This window comes from Ciconia boyciana, chromosome 1 (genome assembly GCF_034638445.1).
Source record: "Ciconia boyciana chromosome 1, ASM3463844v1, whole genome shotgun sequence".
Taxonomy (NCBI): Eukaryota; Metazoa; Chordata; class Aves; order Ciconiiformes; family Ciconiidae; genus Ciconia; species Ciconia boyciana.
In genome coordinates, this window is record NC_132934.1 from 76,953,677 (window position 1) to 76,972,842 (window position 19,166).

The following is a 19,166-nucleotide window of genomic DNA, read 5'->3' on the forward strand; positions in this document are numbered from 1 at the left end:
ATTTTCCATGTTTCTCTCTTCTTCTGTATTTTCCATGTTTCTCTCTTCTTTCTTTCAGAGTAAAATAATCCCTGTTTCATGGTTGTCTGTCACTTTGCTTAGAGCATGGCAAGTATCACGTTGACTGATACGCTAAGACAGCTTGGTCACTATTCTAGTCAGCCCCGAAGATTTTGCTTACCGCCTCTTGTTTCTCTAGAGCAGAAGACTTTAGTACTTTCGAGTGATTAACTTGTTTGGTGCTTGCCACCTGAAAGCATCCCTTCCTACCCTGCACACGCCTGGGGTGACTGAGCCTGGGAGCCTGGCCTTGGTTCCCACCTCAATGAGTCACCAGCCAAACGCATTTCCAAAGAAGTCAGTCCAGGAACAAACAAGGTGCACATATCTCGGGCTCTTCGAAATGGGAAGCAAACACAGTTCCTGCTCTCATCTAGGCGGGAAGGATACTGTCGCCTTCCCCCGTGGCCCTCGTGGCCCTAGTATTTAAGGAATGTCTGAACCGGCATTGTTTTCCTCTCCTGAAGGCCAGCTAAAGCCTGAGCCTAGAGGCCAGCTGAGTGAGCTAGCTTTGACACTGACTCATTGTGTGATCTGGAGTAAGTCACTGCAGTTATGTCTACAGCGTGCCAGGCAGAGATATCTGCGGCTCTGGAAGTGGGGCTGGCAGCACACCACAGCTGTTTTTGCCAGCTGTGCGGCAGAGGGACTGGACAGTGCGAATGCAACTATTCAGCTACTCTGTATTGTGCAAATGCACCACCTTGCCCAGAGGTTTGCTCAGGAGACTCCGTATGGTGTTACACTGCAAGCTGAGATACGTCTTTCACCTCTTTATCCCTTGTTTTCTTCATTGGCACTGTAGAGAGAGTAACTTCTGTGTGGTAGTATGCAATATTTGAGATTCTTTTAAGAAAGGCACTTTATCGCTGTACTAGTGCTTTACTTGCTGGAAAGCCCCCTTCATGCATTTCCCGAGGGAATGGGAACGTGAAAGTCATTATGAAAGGAACGAAAGGGTGATAAGGCCATGTCTGGTTGTAAACAGTGCCAGGCAAACCCGAGCAATATGAGCTCAGAATTAGTGGGAAATGAATAGTGGGAGTTATCCTAGTGGTTGGGGCACAGAAGCTTAAGTGTAGGGTGTCATCACTGGCCAGGCGTAGATGAAGGGTGGTGGTGAGGTCAGACATGATTAACAGTGTGAGTTGTACCAGGGGTGAATTTGGCTGCGTCTAGAAGAAGAGTCTCCTTCAGATTAGGCAGATGCTACAAACTGAGTTTCTGGCAGGGTTTTCTGTAGGCACCAGGAGAAATGCTCACTGTTTGTTATGTCCTGCTGCAGCCACGATGCCTGCTTTCCTCTGATAACATTTTGCAGTACTTCACAGACTCGGGTATTTGCCTTGCTGGCTGATCATTGTGCAAGCCGTGCATGTGTACTTCAGTGGAGATGTGCTTTGTTTGGTACATTCCACAGCAAGGTCTATCAGTAAAAGTGAGTGCCACTACCTATACGCCTGTTTCTGACTACTCTTAACACCACTAAGTTGTTGAACGTTTTTTCCTGTGTCTGAAGCTAAACACTTTGAGTACCCAAAGGGCTTCTCTCTAGCTCTTGATCAAGCACTCATCTTTACTGAGTATACCAGAAAGCAGCTTCTGAGTGCAAGTATAAGAATTATCTGCTGATACAGAAACAGAGAGAATGCTGTGAAAATTGCATGTGCATGAACTTAATGAGTATTTCAACCCAGTTAAGGTACACTTATAGATAAATGGGTGAGTGGGAGACCTCCAGGGAAAGAAAAATAACGTTTTGTAGGCCTGCAGAGATTTCAAAATGTAAAACTTACTTTCGAACTGCAATCTCTCCTTTCCTGCTTTTAATGATTGCAATCATTCAAAATAATGGGAAGACGAAGCCCATCTGAAACACCCAATCTTTTCAACAGCTATGCTATTGCCACTGAATATGTATGCATTCCTCATGCCAGGAGGTTTTCTCTTATGTTTTACATAAGAGGTGCAGGATCTTCTCCTTCGTATTATTACTTTTTGTCATTTCCAGATACACACTGACACATCTCTGAGGTTCATCTCAGTGTTCCAGCAGAAGTTCCTACAGCCAATTACTTTTTCACCCTCATGGGTGTGTAAAGTTTTATGGGAAGCTTTCTTGCCCACTTGAGAAAGAACTTGAGTTTGCTTTTTCCTGGTTTCCAGGGGCTAATTGCACAAGGTTCCAGATAAAATACACAAGACTGGTCACCTCAACAGGCGGGCGATGGCCACACCAAGCACTTTGCCAAAGACAGCATGAATAACACAAGTGTAAAATGGCATCTTCTCTCCAGCACTTTCTGGGAGACTCAGTTTTATCCAGCCTTCAGGACGACTCTTCACGGACCGATTTCACTACTAACCCCTAGATCGCAGATTCTCAAACGGAAAGGTGGTGCTGGTGGTGCTGGCTCTCGGGCCTGCAGATAACCCCACCCCAGAGGATCAGGGGTACCCGAAACGATCCCAAGCTCAGGAGCTGACTGGTCATTTCTTAAATGCCCTTCTTCCTTCTGAGAGGTTTAAACCTCTGTGAAGCACTTCAGCCCTAAGCAGATCTGTCCGGCCAGCACAGCGGAGCCAAGGCAGCATCCCTTCTGCCAGTTCAGCAGTAGGTTCAGTGTGCGGAGCTTTTCTTACAGTGTTTTCAAAAGCTTGGCTGCAGGAAGACTCAGGGATGGAATAGCTGAGGTCAGAAGTTTGACCGTTCTGGGGGGTACAGTTTGGGGGCATTTTGTACTTAGGCTGCTGTGGACTGAGTTGATCCTTTGGGCACTGAATCTCTCCTCCTCTCCTTTTTAGGAAGGGATTGGAGAGGAATTTAAACATGAGGAAGGTTTAAACTATTAAATTAAACTATTGATTTGACAGCTAGGAACTGTTTGTGCAGTGCTTTGTCCTAGGACTGAACATAATGTCATACGGAAGCTTGAGGTTTTGGCTAAAACAATTAGCTCTGTTGAGTATTTAACAGTCTGCATACTTCAGGTAGCTGAAAGCCAGGACAGCTTTGACAGCGTAGCTACAATAGTTGGTCACAAGAGCAAACATTTCCCAGGTAGATGCAGCTTCTAACAGTAAAATCGTGCTTTTGCTGAGAGAGCGCATTCCAGCTTTCTCGAGCGAAATGAGCTACCCAGACAAAAGTGCCGTTTTCTCTGCTTATACTTACATCCGCACAAGGTGCTTTTGCTGGCACAGCTCTGCCTTCAAAGGATCTTATCTCATCACAGCTCTGGCTGACACAACTATGCCAGGAGACTCGGTAGCAGAGACCTGACCTGAAAACACTCTGGCTCAGCTTTGGGGTTAACACACGGCCATGAAAAAAGAGCGACTCACAGAACCGACTTTCTGAGCTGTCCTGAAATGAAAGACATGCATAGCCTGGGTGCGTGAAATCATTGCCTCTTGGGAAGGAGATCCCTCGGCTCTTTCAGCTGCTTGTATTTTGGAGAGTGGGTTTGGTCTAAAGGAAAACTTCTGGGGCCCAACAAGGTGCTGAAGTTTAAAACAAAATAATTGAAAATTGGCTGAGATGCACACAGCTTGTTATTGTATTTCAGGGCCCTGCCTGTGAGCAAGCATGGATGCTGAGGCATGGGGCTAATGACCATTCCGCTGCTTAAAACCAGATGACTTCCAGAGGAGAGGAAAATTGACATCTGGATCACTACAAGTCATTATCACTCGCAATTAGCCAAGGTCAGTCACTGAAAACGTGTAAAATGAGATGGTAACGCTTGTGAGAATGTTGTAAGGATAACTGCATTAAAAACTGAACTACGTTTATCACTCAGCAATGAGGCTCAGGCAAAAACATGGGATAGATGCACTGCAGATTTAATAAGAGTGCTATTAATTGCTGTTTTGCAAGGGGCTCGGGCTGACCTCAGAGTCACTGCCAGTGGGGGGCACGGTCCTGCTCATGCCTGCACCCGTGACACCCCGACACCCACTTTGTGCCAGTGATCTCTGGGGCTTGGAGTGTGTCTGCTCACCCCACTGATCCAGCTGAAAAATAACTGCACGGCAACACCATATCCCTAGCTGTACCACACTGTGAACGCACGGGAGACTCAAAGTACCACCCGAAGAAGATCACGTAAGAGAGGGTATGCCGTGCCTTCAAAATGCCTCTGACAGCTCTTGAAATACTAGGCTTGATGCCATTTATTGATTTGTAACCAGGGAGACGGTACGTGTTCCCACTGCAAAGTGAGGGAGAAGCTCTTTCCCTTTACCTCCTCAAGCAGTGAAAAATGTTGGAAAACACTCTTCCTTGTTGTAACCTCCTGCGGCCTTCACAGGAGGGACGAGCGAGATGTTTCCCTTCTCTGAGGCTGCTGCATTTTCACACAGGTGGAGAAAATCAACCTTTCCTTGCAAACCAGCCTGGAGCAAAAAGGGCTAAGATATTTTGGGAGATGAGAGATAAGCAAGCCAGAAAGCCTTATCAGAGATTTGTCTTAACTTGCAAAGGTATTTTCTGTGATGAAAGAATTCAAGCAGTTGTTTGAAATGTTCTGTCAACTCAGATTTGTTTTCGGAGAGATCTCACTCATACGCCATCCTGGACTAACAAAGCCCTTCTGCATTAGGTTCTTTAATAAGAATCTTCACTTTCTGAATTAAAAATTAATTAAAGTGTAAAAAAAAAAAAGAATCAACAGAACAAGCAATTCAGAAAACAAAGGCTGATGAATACTGGGACTCAGTGGGGATTAATATTTGTTCTGAGTGCTTGTTTTTGGGCAAGTCCAACTCTGGCCACTTCAGGAGGGACGGAGTGCTGGATGCGGGAGCCCTGTGATTCAACCTGGTGCTAGCACTGACCCATCGGCTGACAGCAAACTGGTAACATTTGCTGGAGATTCGATGAGGATTTGAGGAAAATGGGCAAAAAGACCAACTGTAGAAACTGATGCTGCAGCGTAGCATGGGTACTTTCCCATTTTTGTTGCGAATTTGAAATGTTTACTTTCAACATGCTTTTCAATGGAAACTTCCCACTTTTTTAGAAATTATGGTCAGAAACTCTGTACAACCAAATCATTTTTTCCACATACAAAAACATTACATCAAGAGTTCTGTCGAACCCAACCCTTGGAGGAGGGAAGGGAGGAAGGGCTCTGAGAATAAAAAAAAAAGGTTTGGGTCAACTCAAAACAAAATTCATAGTTGGCCGCACGCGGCTGCCAAACCGAGCCTCCCGGTCCGCCAGCTGTGTGAAGGAGGGATATCCGCAGGCCTTGCCGACCATTTTGCCGTGGGCGAGGCACGGCTGGTTTTAGGGGTGGGATGCGAGGCGGTCGGTGGAGCGCACCTGCCCTCGCTACCGAGGTCGCTGCCGAAGTCGCTGCCGAGGTCGCTGCCGAGGTCGGCGGTAGGTGTGATGCCTCCGTCCAGCTGCGGGACCGGTACCGCTCGGGTGGATGGGACCAGCCCTCCTTCCCTGCCCGGGGGCACTCTGGGGGGTTAACACAGCCTGTTTCAGAGGGTGGAACCGGTGGCCGAGGCGAGGGCCGGATCCTGAGGCGCGAAGGCGGGCAGGGAGCGCCGCGGCCACGGGGCGGGAAGGGGCCACGGGCCCTAGGGAGCTCGGGGGCCCCGGCGGCAGGAGGCCGCCTCTGCCCTACCCTTCACCGGGCCCCGGGGGAGGCGGCGGGCGGCGCCTCCAGAGGCTGCCGTCGGGCGGGGCGGGCCGGGCCGGGCGCCCCGCCGTGGGCAGGGCCGAGGCTGAAGGGCCGCGGCAGGGGGGCTCCGGCCCCGGCCGCGGCCCCGGCGCCGCGCCCGCTCCGCCCGCCGGCGGCGCCGAGTGACTGCCGTCGGGCCCAATCAGGTCGCCGGCCCGGCCCGGCGCTGCCGCCCGCCCCGTCGGGGAGGCCCGGCCCCGGGGCGGGGAGCGAGGCGAGCGCCCGGCTCGGCCCGGCGCGGCCCCGCTGGGTCCCGGCCGCCGTGTGCGAGGCGGGGGCGCGGGCGGTCCGGGGCGGGGCGCAGGCGGGGCCGGCCGGGACGGGGCGGGCGGCGGAGCGGCGCGGACCGGACGGCGGCGGGGGCTGCCCGGAGCCGGCAGAGGCGGAGGCGCGGCCGCGCCGGGAGGGCCCGCCGGGGTTTGGGCGCAGGTAAGGGGCGCGCCGGCGAGCTCCCGGGGCCCGGCCCCGCTGCCCGAAACCGAACCGAGCCCGACTGCGGCAACTTGGTGTCCCGGCGGGATGAGCCCCCGCTGCGCCTTTCCCCGCGACTGCCTTGCGCGGGCGGCGGCGGCGGCAGCGCGCCCCGACGGCTCCCGCCGCGCCGTGCGGGCCGCAGCGGGGCGGGCTCCTCCCCGCCGCCATGGGCCCGGGCCGCCTGCCCCGCCTGGAGGGAGCGGGCGTCCCCCCGGGGAACGGCGGGCCGGGCGCCGCTGCGCGCCCCACGCGTGGGCTGGGAGCCCGCCGTGAGCCCAGCGCCGTGGGTCGGGCACTCGCCGCGTGTCCCCCGAAGCGCTGCGCACCGTGCGGGCAGCTTTCGGCGTGGCGGCGGGGAGAGGCTGTGGGGGTGCTGGGGGCCCGCCGGCCCCCGCGCTTGCAGCGCCCGCCTCAGCCGTGGCCCGAGCAGTGCTGGGCGAGGGGGCTTCCTCTCCAGCCTGCCCTCCCCCCTGCCAAAAACCAGCCGGGCCTCTGTCCTCAGGCTGCGTTTAGGTGTTCCTGTGCTGCGTTTGCTGCATCCCCGCTGGAAGGGGGAAGGAGAGCGGTTTCAGAGGGAGGGTCGGTAATTGGCTTCTGACCTTTTGTAACTTATTTACGTGCTGGAACTGGCATAGCTTTTTGGGAAATTTTGGGGAGAGGTACGCTCCGGTTGAATCTTTTCAGGCTTTAGTAGGACACTTCGGCTGCAAGTACTGTGGAACTTCAGTTGTGAGTTTTATCTTGAGCTAACAAACGTGTTTTGATTTAAGGCCTGGCGTTCTTACATCCTGTAATTATTTCTTCCAGGTCTGTTTCTTGTAGGTCTGTGACTTCTAAAGAAACTGAAATAGCTGTGCTAGCTCACACCCTGGCTGAGGTGCAGCTGTAGCCGTAAAAAGGTGCTTTACACCTATGTAGTTATTTCTGTGGGGGGAAGAAGTAAGCTACGGGGTTAAATGCCTTGCTGTGGTATAACAGCGTGTGCGTGCTCTCCTGTGGAAGTGCAGCACTGCTGATCATCTGCAAAAACACAGATGAAATGTTTAGGACTCGGGCTTGGCTGTGTCTGAGCCTTCAGAGACTCTGCTGGCTCTCCTTATTTCGGCCCAAGCGCAGATACTACCAACAGCACAGCGTGTGAGCTCTGGTATGGATTGCAATGGCAGCACAATTGAGCAATATGAGTGTCTCTGCATTCCAAAAGTAAACAGCAAAAATGGGTCACAGAGTGAGAATATTCTCCATACTTACACGATCGAATATCTGAGAGGAAGGTGTTTTGGTGTGCCAACTCCGCATTTATTGCTTCTATTAAAGGTGGCAGCCGTAGCTTGAGGATTTAACTTTGTGAAGGACAAAAGTGACTTGCAATTACAATAAAAACCACAAGTACGGGTTTCAGTAAAACCAGTGCACTGAGTGAGGCAGCATGGTAGGTCGGTTTGAAAGGCATCCCAGAAACCAGGAAAACTGAAATCTGCTTAAACTCTCGGTTCCAAATGCAGCAAGCATTTTGGCCTCTTAACTTCTTCACATCAGTAAGAAATTAAGAGACAAAGTGCTCCCTAGTTTGGCTTAGTACCCCTCCCAGGGGAGTTTTGACAATAGGATTTAGCACAGTTTCTTGAAAAGCTGTATCAAATAGATCAGCTCCTAGAAGCAGCGGGAGTTGTCCGGCTTGCTGATGAGAATGACTGTCAATGGCGTGCCGCGTTGCTTGTAAATTAAGGTAGGTGTTCCTGTGCCGGGAGTATGAAGTTGATGTTTCCCTCCTCCCCGAAGGCAGCGGGAGCTCCGTGTGTTTGCCTGGCTGTGGAGTGGGGCCCTTACGAGCGGGTTCCCTCTTCAGCAGCGTTGCTCCTGCTTTGAGGCACGCTGCCTTTGAACAAGGTGCTGTTAGGTATTCAGCAACTACTATAACCCTCTTAAATGAGATAAGGGCAAGAGCCCGAGTCAAAATGCATGGGTCCAGATTCAAGTGCTTCCTCAGCTTCTGTGAGTTTTGCCCTGGGTTTTCATCTATTTGCTGGATTGGTTCTGGGTTTAAGAGTTCTGTTGAAGAATATTTAAGTTGATGTGCTCTGCAGCAGATCTGTGCTCTGCAGCAGATCTATGCTCTGGAAAAATTGGGGAGTAACGTTTCTGCTTGTCCCTGAAACGCAGGATGGAGTACCTTGAAGTCAGGGATGTCACATGGGGCAGAAAGCTGTGTTGAATGTAACCTCTTTTTTTTTCCTGCTTAGATGCAAGTCCTGTTTCCATTTTTGGCTGCGCTGCCTGTGCAGTGTAAAACATGTTGCAGGAAGGAATGGGGTCCTGATGAAAATGTCTGTGGAGGTGTATGGGGAGACTTTGCTTGTGACCTGTGTCAATGTGAAGATGACGTTAGCATTCCCAAAATTACAGCTGTTCCCAGGAGACTAAGGTTCTCAGGTGGTACTGCCAGCCTGTCTGGTCCCATTGCTCGTTGGTGATGAGGAGGACAACGTCTGGTCCCTGCTCTCTGATCAGGTCTGGATGGCCTGAGGACAGGCAACGCTGTGTGCTATGAGGTGCACGGTACAGTGTCCTTCCAGAGGTTTCGTGTCTCTTGAATCCATCCAAATGGGGTTTCTGTGATGTTTCTGTCTGTCACTGCTTCAAGGAGCAGTTTCAATGAAGTGAAAATCCTTCCCCTGAAGAGGTTTAAAACCAAAGAAGGTTTAGTCACTTTCTTGACAGTGGTATGATTGCATCAAAATATACCTTTGGCTTACTCAGGACAAGGCAGTGTTGCTGTAAACTCATTTGAATAACTGACTAATTTCCTTTGTTGTGCTTTGCATTGTGTGTTTTCTGTGAAGGTGGGGGGAGCATGGAGAGGTGGCTGGATCACAAATCTGGTACACATGGTCCAAAAATGTATCCCTGACTCCTGGGGTGAGGCAAGAGGAGCGCAAAAAAATAAATGCCTGTGATTGGGGAGTCTGCTGGTTTGCAGTAGTTTTCAACAGAGAAAGTAAGAGCCCAAATATTAGGCAGGATTTAGGGAGGTAATGGAGCATCCTGGAAATTACTGTGGTATTAGAGGTGGTCAGCAGAGCCCCTGTCCCGCTGCTGAATTTGCGTGCTCTTCCTTAAGAAGGTGCTGGTAACCTCTGCCTTAGCTTGTAAATGGTGATGTGCAAGTTAGATTGGTATACCTGAGACAGCTTCTTCTCGTACTTACCTTTGTTATTTTCAGGCTTCAAAGCAAAACTCAAGTTACGTTGCTTCTTTAAAGCTGTACAATTATGATCTGACCTATTTCTGTCTGGCCAAGCCACATCTGTAAATTTATAAATGCCAGGAACAGGTTTATTGGGAGGTTCAGGCGGGTTTTGTTGTGTTCACTCTTCTTGTGTGGAGCTTGTGCATACAGCTGTGCATTAAGAATACATAAAACCGCTTAATGCCTTCATAAATAAAACCACTTAGTACCTTCCTGTACGTAGGCTGAATAGTGGCCCCCCTCCCCATTTGTAATTTTGAGATCCCGTTGGTGATCCCACTAGCGACTTTGCTCTTGGATCCAGCCCAGGAGAGGTAAGTGACATTGCCTTGCCTTGTGTTTACTGCTGGTGTTTATACCCAGACATTTATTTAGCATCTAGTATAAATTCCCGCCCTGTCTTGCCCTACTGTAAATTTGTTTGTGTGCCCAGAGCCGAACTGGTGTGTTGCAGTGTCTCCTTAGCAGGGGTACTGTGCCTAGGTCTCTTCCTTTGTCAGTCTTTGCATTTGTGCTGGCTTTTTTGGTTTGAGTAGCGCTAGGGCATCAGCCTTCCCTGCGTCTTGGTAGGAAAGTGGCTGTTAGTGCTGAAAAGTTGGCTGCTAAACAGGTGATCAGTGAATGGAAAAAGGGTGGCCATTTAATGACAGCTTCAGAAATCAGTAAGTTTACTGTTCAAATAGCTCTTTGAAGATGGCAGATTTACAAGCATTAATCTTTGCATAACATAGGAAAGGCTCCGTGTTATTCCTGAGAGATTACATCTCTTGCCCAATGTTTGGAAAAGTCAGCATCCAATCCAGAATTAAAGCTTGGTCCTTCTTTTGGAGGACAGTGTTTTTCTTGCTCTGTGGGGTTATTATCTGCAGTTGTTGCATGTTTCCAACTTCAGGCAACTTTAGCAGATGATCACGCTAAGTTGTAACATCTGTCTTGGTGGGTTTCTGGTGGGATCTTTGCTTTGGATCTGTCCTTGTTCCGAGTGCCCTAGCGAGGGTGCTCAGCTGTGAACACACCTCGAGATGCATGGAATGATGCATCCATTTTTTCCCCTCCTTTTTTTTTTTTCCCCCCACCTCTCTCACAAGTTGACTTCTGTGTTGGTTCAGCTCAGGCTGAGCATAGTAGCCGTCTGTTATTTTTCTAATAGTGTTTGCTGCCAAGATAGTACTTTATTTCTGCTTGAAGGTTGGAATTTTCCGCTAATAATTCAGTCATCATACTGAACTCACAGTTGCTTGCCCGTGATGTGTATTGCCCTTGCTATGGGCATATATGATTTCCTGATATCCTTTAGCTTCCAGAGCACGTCGTTCCTCTGTGACTTCTGCTGTACATGAGAAAAGTGTAGTGGGTTAAAGCTTTATCCTTTTTCCAAAGGCTGCGCTTCTGTTTCTGTCAAAAGGCCAAGATAAACCAATTATGTAAAGAGCTGATGTCTTTCCTCAGTGGAAATATATTTAGATACAGGTCTTGCAGCCAGTCATAGCTATAGCCTTTCTTCTCCTTGCCCCTGCCTGAGCCATCTTCATCATTAGTGAGGGAGGCAGGTGGAGAACTTGTGAAGGGCTTAGGCTGTGCAGTACGGCCTCGCAAACCTGACATATCGCCTGGGTGGGAGTCCTGTGCTCTCTTGCTGTTGGGTGCTTGGCCCCTCCGGACTGACAGAGCTAATGCTTCATCAGAGTGCTCTTCATTAGAGGTGCTGTCTGGGGGGAATGCTGTTAAATGTCACCCTTGTGCCTTGCATGTTGGATCTTCTCCCGCGTGTCATCTCAGGAGCATGAGGAATGGCCCCTGGTGAAGACCGGAATTATTCTGCTCTTTCTTCAAATGCATGGTGCAAGTCTCAATCTTGCTAAAACTGCTGGGAGATGCAAAAACCTCATTCCCCCACATCACAGGAGAATGCTTAGGCAGAGAGATTAGATTTCCTGTCCAGCACTGGGCTGGAGAGCGGTGTCCCAATCTGTGTTAAGGTGAGGATGCTTACTTTCCCTTCTGCCGCTCTGCATCATTAAGCAGTGCAGGTTGTGTCAAAGAACCAGGACCAGAGGTCATTTAAGCAGTCTCTGGCTCATGGTGTTTGAGGGAAGATTAAAAATAACAAAAAGTGTGACTTCAAGCAGCCATTTGCATACATCTTGATGGTAATCACGCTTCCAGTAGGCACAGTGTTGTAACTCTTGCATGAATAAAATCCTGTTGAATGCCACCTGTGAACAAAAGGTTCCGAGATCAAGTACACTAATCCAAAAGTTGATTTGTACTTGCATCTTTCTTAATAGGCTTTTTCCTAAATATCAGCAGAAAACTTAAGGCTGAGACTTGAGCTGGCTCTTGCAGCATCTGAACTCTAAACTGGAGAATCTTTGCGCTGTCAAAGACAGCTGTCTAATTACGTCTCAGATCAGAAAAATCTGATAACCACTAGCACGAATCAGCACATTTTAAATCAAAGAGTTCTTGTGGCTCCAAATGTGATGGATTTGGGAGAACAACTTTATTTTCTTGCTCTGTAACAGATGTGTCAAAATAAGAGGGAATTATAATTATTTGGTCTTGCATGCCTTTTCTCAGACTGATCAATTCTGAAACAAAAATCTAGGGAAAAAGTATAGGGTATATTTTATATATTAATGTAGAATATAATGCCAAATAGTTCATGGACACTGCAGTGGTTGTGAAGGGAGATACAACACATGCAATTTTTAGTTGGTAACAGAAAAATAGCTTTAATACTGTAAAAACAAACTGCCAAACAAACTACCGCCCAACCTCCTCATTTTCAAATCTTTCCCCCCTTTTATGAATGACAGAAACAAGAGCGCACGTGAATTTACCAAACCAGCACCAGGGTCTGGTTTTGGGGGTGAGGAAGGGCAGTTGATGCTGTTGCAGCTGTGCACACACAGCTGTCCATGTGCTCTGTCAGCGGGCACGGTCATGGGGGTCTCGTTCTCTCCCAGCTTCGCAGTTGGGTGTTCACGGGCCGAGGGGTTCAGCCTCGCGCAGTGTGAGTCCTAAGGATTTCAGACCAAATTCTAAAATTCAGAAGGAAGGTCCTTAATAATACTGAAGTCTTTCCTTGATGCAAGAAGAGTGGTTTGGTGAGTGACTCGGAGGATGTTTTGTTGGCCTTTGCCCCTCAACGCAGAATTTGGCAAAAATGTCAGAGCTGGTTTCTCTGTCTGCAGTGGTAAGGTGCGGTTAAGGTTTCTGAGCATGCTTCCGCTTAAAGGAGTGACCAAGCCATGGCTCGCAGGCTGTGTGCTGCTCACAGTAGTTTTTGTGGCCTGTGCTTTACTGCTAGCTACCTGCTGTCCCAGGGACGCCGCAGGTAGAGGGCAGGAGGAGCGTGGTTGCTACACGCATAGAGCTTCATCTGAGGTTCTTGCAGTACCTCAGATGCTTTGAGGATGTGCTGGGTTTGCTGAGTATGGTTAGACTGTCTGTTCTGCGCTGCTGAGTGTCTTTCCATGGCATGGGTCTTGATCTGAGCAAAACTGAATTTCTGATTACCTCCAGAGTTCAGGGAACTTCAAGTCCATTCAAAGGATTCAGAATAATTCGGAAAGTCTAGGTGGGTGTTTTACTGAAGTCTTGGCTTGATATTTTCTCTCTAAAGTATGTGTGCTCACTAGCTATAGCCATATATGAAGTTTAGACAGAAATACAGCCTTTGCAAAACACAGGAAAGGTGTAAGCACTGTTGAAGGAGATTAGCTATTTAGATTAGCCCAGATCATAGGAAGTGTAAGGGACGGGGAAAAGAATATGCAGGCCCTTTGGAGGCTGGTCTCCATGTTTTTGGACATCATGAGATCGGCACATGAAGGTGTCTGTAGGATCAAATTAAGGTTCTGCAGAGTGCAATGCTGATAATTAACATCTGCCCTGAAGAGCAGGTGAGGAAAAGCATCTTCATTGTAAAAAAGTGCTGAGCTGTTTCTGTGTTTCTGAAAATAGTTATCATCCCACGCAGTGGTAGCACTTGTAGTCTTGGGTTCTGTACAGCTTAGCAAGGACACAGGCGGTGTGGGTTTGTAAAAATCACTCGTGCCATATGGAGTCTGCCAGAATCTGTTTTCCCTTAGGCTTGGATCAGGTAGTCTACTCATATGGAAGAAGTCCTGTGGAGACAAGGTGTTGGCAAGGAGAGGGAGCGTGTAGCCTATTGGGATCTCCTCAGCTTGAGCGTGAATGGGTATTTGTAGATGTCAGCTGTGTGATTGTGTTCTTTTGCCTTATTTTGCAAGCTTTTCATGTGGATTCGAAGTGTTTCCTCTACCACCCTGGTTTAGGTTTATAAACTTGTGTTGAAATGTAGCATGGGTTCATCTTTGTCCATTTCAGAGGAGTGTTGGGAGCAAGCCTGGTGGGGAGCGTGCTGCCTCCTAGAGCTGCTGTGTGCAGGGTGCGAGGGGAGGCAAAGGCTGGGACGTGGATGAGGCTGTGGCTGTGTGGGACCAGGGAGCGTTCCTGGAGGTCCCCAGATAGAGATCTGCATTGGTTTCCCTATCCAAATGTCCAAGCTGGAAAACACGCTTTATGTGAAAACACGTAGGAGGTGGTGGTCTGATGGCTGTGCTCCTCAGCTGGGGCCTTTCTGGTCTCTCTCCTGCACTGGAAGCATCTTTGATAGACTTCTGTTAAATGGGAGGGGAGGGATGGTACATCGAGCTCCTTTTTTAAGAACTAGACAAAAATTTCGTCTTCCCCAAAATCCTGGTACACTGCAAATGCAAGGGGCTCCACACCGTAGCTGACAAGTGCTCCTCAGAGGCCAGTCCCCTGCCTCCTGGAGACCTCTCTGTGCTGCAAGGGGGGACTTCATGTTGCAGCTGGAGGCTGAAGTAGCCGTCCTTGGTGGCTTTTCTCAAGATCTGAGTGCAAATGGCTGTTCTCCTGGAACAGAGTGTTTATTATAGCCAATTTCAGCGGGTTAGTGGCTTACATAGAGGGAGGGGTATACGGACATGTTGTAGCAGCCAAGGCACACTGAGTGTTCCAAATTCCTGCCCACAGCTGTATGCACAGTGGAGCAAAGGTCTTCTTCAAGAAGAGGTGGGTGTGTTGAGCAACTAATCTCCAGGAAAGGCATATGGTAGCTAGATGCCTCCTGGTGGGTTCAGGTGCTAGCTTTGTTGTAGTATCCTCTGTCCTGCTTCCAAAACAGGATTAAGCAAAGGAGGCTATTTCTTTACTTTTAATTTAAATCTCTGGGAAGTTGGTTTTGGTTTAGAGCAGACCTGAAAAGGCTTGTCAGTTGGATCTTAGAGCCATCAGCATTTTTTTTTCTCTGCTTAACTGACGCTTGTTTAACTTGTGACAGCACTTTTAATTTGTTATGTTTGTAAAGGAAACATCAGGGGAAGATTCAGAAATGCATATTTATGTTTCTTGGCTAAGCTTAATTTGGCTCTAAGAACCTGTTTTTGTTATTTCAATAAAGAAGAATTTTTTGTCTTAGGCTGGGATTTTTTCCTGTATTTCATGGTTTTTGTTTTTTGGTTTTGGTGGGGTTTTTTCCCTCTTCCAAAAAGAGCATATAGTGGCTTACCTTGGTCTACACCTTCCCTTGAATGTGAAACATGTAATTAACAGGTCCTAACCAGAAGTATCCTCTCGGAGGTTTCCTCACTCATCCTGGAGCTGGTGTGGACCTCCTGCGTAGTGCCAGGCAGGACCACTGCAACCTCTGACGGTGCTGGCACAGAAATACGTTTTCTGCGGCTTCCTCAGGACGTGCAGCACTACCAGGAATTTGGACACTGGGGCGGAGTGTGCGTTTCTTCCCGCCGCCCTTGCTTGGGAGGGCTGGAGCCTGTTACGGTGGGGGACCCCAGGGAGGTGTGCGCAGCATGGCTCCGCTCTCCAAGCAAGCGGGAGGACTGCTGCTGGGCTGGGGGTACAGATGTGCCCCCCTCCTCCCTCTGGGGCGTTGGGGCAGGCACGCGGCAGGAGCAGCCGAGGCTGGGCCGTGCCCCATGGCACGGGGACGCTGCAATCTCATGGTGTGCCTCTGGTGGGGTGTGTGACCAGATTCATGGTACTGCTGCAAAACTGGGATGCTGCTGGTGGTGTTGGGGTGGCAGAAACATCTGGGAGCAGCCAGCTGTGGGATGGGGTGAGTCCTGGGGCTGCCCTGTGGTGTTTCCCCTCTGGCTGGCTTGCCCCACTCCCAGTGCAGCCCTGCCCTGGTGGGCAGTGGGGCTGGGTGGCCTCGCTGGCTAGTAGCGCCATCCGCAGAAGTACGTGGCAAAGCTGTGGCCAGGGCGTTGTGAACGTGGGCTGACCTGTTGCTGGGAGCGGTGAAAGTGTCTGTGTGCTGTCTAGACCAAGCGCTCGCACCCGCGGGGGCTGGTGGCACCCGTATGCCCTGAGGGTGGTAATGACACTCTTCAGCCAGCTTCTTGGGGAGCTTAAAGGATGATTAATCCTTCCCTGCTTTCAAGCCTTCACATGAATTAATGAAGCAGTATTGATGATGCGGTTGCATAGACGGATGGGCGTTACGTGAGAGGAGTGGTAACAGGTCTGTTGCAGGTGCAGACAGTTCTGTGGCAGCAGTGTCTTGCTTGCTCTCCCTCTGTTTGCGGTATTGCTTGAGAGTGTCCTTTTGTTGAACAGCCGTGAGGCTTTAAATGCAACGTGGAGATGAGAAGATTGAGATTTGTTTTCAGGGTGGTGCTGGTAAACTTCCTGCAGCTTGGTGGTAGAGATAATTCTGCACGTTCGGGCTCCATTGTTGTGACTGGGTCTAAGGTGAATTTAAGAAAAATATTTTGGTCAAACAGGCTTTCCTTTCTGTTTTATCCAAAGGGAAAAATCTGTTATGAGCCTGATCTGTTGTTCTCATTACTGGGGGAGTTTCTGAATGGGACCTAAATACGTAATTCTTTGCACGTCCTTATCTGTGCCACACAGTGTTTTCCAGGTCAGTATCTTGGGTTTCAGACTCTCTTGCCATGATGTGCGGTCTTAAATCTGCATACGCAGAGGCGTTTGATCATAGAGATGTCAATATGGTGAATGGTGTTTCTCTCGGGATCGTTTTGGGCATCACAGTGGAACTGGCCACTGAGGACCAGCGTTTGCTCGGCTTATGGCATGCTCTTGAGCTGCTGTCAGAGGGAAGGTGAAGTGCAGGATTGTTTGACCAGTCATCTATCGCAAGGCTGTAATGCCTGGGGAAGTGGAGAGGAGGCACTGATTTACCTGCAAGGCCTGCCGGGGATGAGGCTTCCACGTAAACTGCTTGGAGGGAGAGGGGACATCTTGTACCCCAGCATGATGATTGCAAGGATGGATTCTCCAGAGAGCTTTGTGTGGGATCAAAACCGCAGCAGGCCCTCAGTCGGAGAGTGCCCCCTTTTATGCAGGGTGATGGCAGTGGTAGCTAGAAATGTTTTTCCGTTTGGACCTGGTTGAGAGGCTATCCCTCTTTTGCCTGCATGCTATATAGTGGTTAATTCCTTACTTTCAGAAGTACTAAAGCAGGACCAGGAGTTCAAGGCTGCCTCCTGCAAGGAGCCATCATGCTGCTGTCTGCATCTGAAATCTGTTTCCATTTTCTTCAGCTTCTTGATCTCAGACCTTGTGCTACTTAAAACTCCCCCTTCCTTCCGTGCTCTTCCAAGGAATTTTACAAAGCAATCAATAGCTGTCTAGTTATGACAGCAAAATGAAAAAGGCTGTAACGTCTCCATAGCTACCTAAAAAGTACTTGTAAAATGCCGGTGGAAGAGAGTGCCCTACAATTATCCCACACATTCCTTGCTTGCGGACTGAAAATCGTTTGCATTAGTTAAGTAATCGCTGCGCACTTGTCCAGTGAGAAATGTTTGGTTACTGCAATAAATTTTGTTCCTTTAACCCTGTGAAGCTGAAAAAAATGAATTTGTTTTAAGTAGAAAAGTAACTGACCTGAGCTCTCGGTAGATTAACTGATTGTAAATGTACCAGCTTAATCCCACTTGTTTTTTTTCTTGTGTTTCATGTAGCGTCTGAAAAGAGACAGCTTGTGGCAAATTAGCCAGGGTGAGACTACAAAAAGATTGAATTATTCCTGTTTGAACAGTTCCCAGCATGCAAGCACTTGCTGCTTGGTTCATACATCATCTGTATCTTGAGTTAGCCTGCCAGAGCTGCTGTGATTGAGGTGAAAGTAAATAACCTCCAACTGGAAATCTTGCCTTTGATGTAAATGATAATTCATGCATTCATCAGTAAAAGTTTCATGGAGATACGATGAACAAAAATCGTGGTTGGTGTGTGTCCGAGTTTCTTGCAACAAATGGCTTGCCCTGTTGTGTTTCCATGAAGAAAAACTGACGCACTGCCCTGTGCTGTCCTGAAAAGTCACTGTGCTCCTAGTGAAACCCAGTGCTGGTATGAAAATGCAGTTGTCAAAACATATGTGAGGTCGTACTTGGCGTGCATCTGTGCCTTACGCTGCTCCGTTCACGTTGGGGCACGGCATAAAAATAACAGGCTGCAAAGTTAGGTCTGCTGCATTTAGGCAAGGCTAAACTTACTGTCAGGCATCTGTAAGCACAGAATAGTTGAAACAAGCTGATGTTTCTGTAGGGACTTGCCTTGATATACTGATGTATCACAGTGCCTCTTTCACAGGGTAGGGCCTGAAGGGGTAGGGAAACTACATATATGTGGCAATAGTTTAGGATCGGCTGCCTGGTCGCTTTGGACAATGTATCCAGCTGGACTGCTGATGCTAAATTGGAATTTGGCTGTTATATTGCAGTTAATTCCGCTTCGTACTAAATGTGCTATATCATCTTTCTATGTCTGCGGCAATTAGGGCCTGGCTTTACTGTTACACGTTGTGAGGAACAACATCTCCCTTCCTTAGATCCAGCTGTGTTAATATAGCTCCCACAGAGTGTGCATTGAAGAGCAAAACAGGGGGGCTGTCTCTGTTTTTCTGTGTTAAAAGGAAGAAATGGGACCCTACCGCCTTTCCTCTGAGCCGCACTGGGTTTGCTGTCCCTTTTGCCCTAAGACATTGGGCCATTTGTGGGTAAGATGTTACTTGCTGCAAGCAGAGCGAGAAGACACAGCGCAGTGGATGAAATTCCTGCTAGAGGCAATGAAAGTCCTGCTTTTGCTTTTAGTGAGACCTCAACTTTGCATTGTCCCACTTGCCGTGTTTTTCTGGAAAGAGGGGTTAACAGGGATGGAGACCCAGTGATGGCCCCAGTGCAGATGCCTTTGCTGTTGTCCCCTTTGCCTGGGTGAGATGTTAGGGAGATGGTTGGTGAAGGGAGGAGGACATCCTGATACTGTCCACCTGTGTGTGGGGGGTGGTGGGGTCTCTGTTGCTGAAGTCTTTGAGCCTGGAAGTGAGGGGCAAGGAAACAGGCCCCACAGAGGGTCTGGGGCAGACCGGGCTGGGCTAGTGGGGGTAGAGGTGGGCTTGCTAGGTGGTGGGAGCTCCTCTGGAGCCAGCTGTGGCAGAACAGGCAACCCTGCAGGCTCCAAGAGTTAGAAATCACAGGGTCAAGGATACAACAACTGGTGTTGCAGCTGTCTCTTTTGCAAGCCTACATGGCCGTGCCGCCGCCTGGCTGGACCCAGTGTCCCCTGTCCCGTTGGCCGCTCTGAGAGCGGTGGAGAGGAAGAGTGGCCTCGGCAGCCAAAGCATGTGTGACCTTCTCAAG

At 49.3% G+C, this 19,166-nt stretch overlaps 1 protein-coding gene across 9 annotated transcripts in view; it reads left to right on the plus strand.

The window, feature by feature from the left end:
• Positions 1-5,960: 5,960 nt before the first annotated feature.
• The window catches only part of PPFIBP1 (PPFIA binding protein 1), a 117,927-nt gene continuing 104,721 nt past the window's right edge, over positions 5,961-19,166 (plus strand). For all 9 annotated transcript variants that reach the window (XM_072875645.1, XM_072875669.1, XM_072875698.1 and 6 more), the window contains exon 1: positions 5,961-6,188. The gene's annotated coding sequence lies outside the window, so the exon portion shown is untranslated. The remainder of the gene's footprint in view (positions 6,189-19,166) is intronic.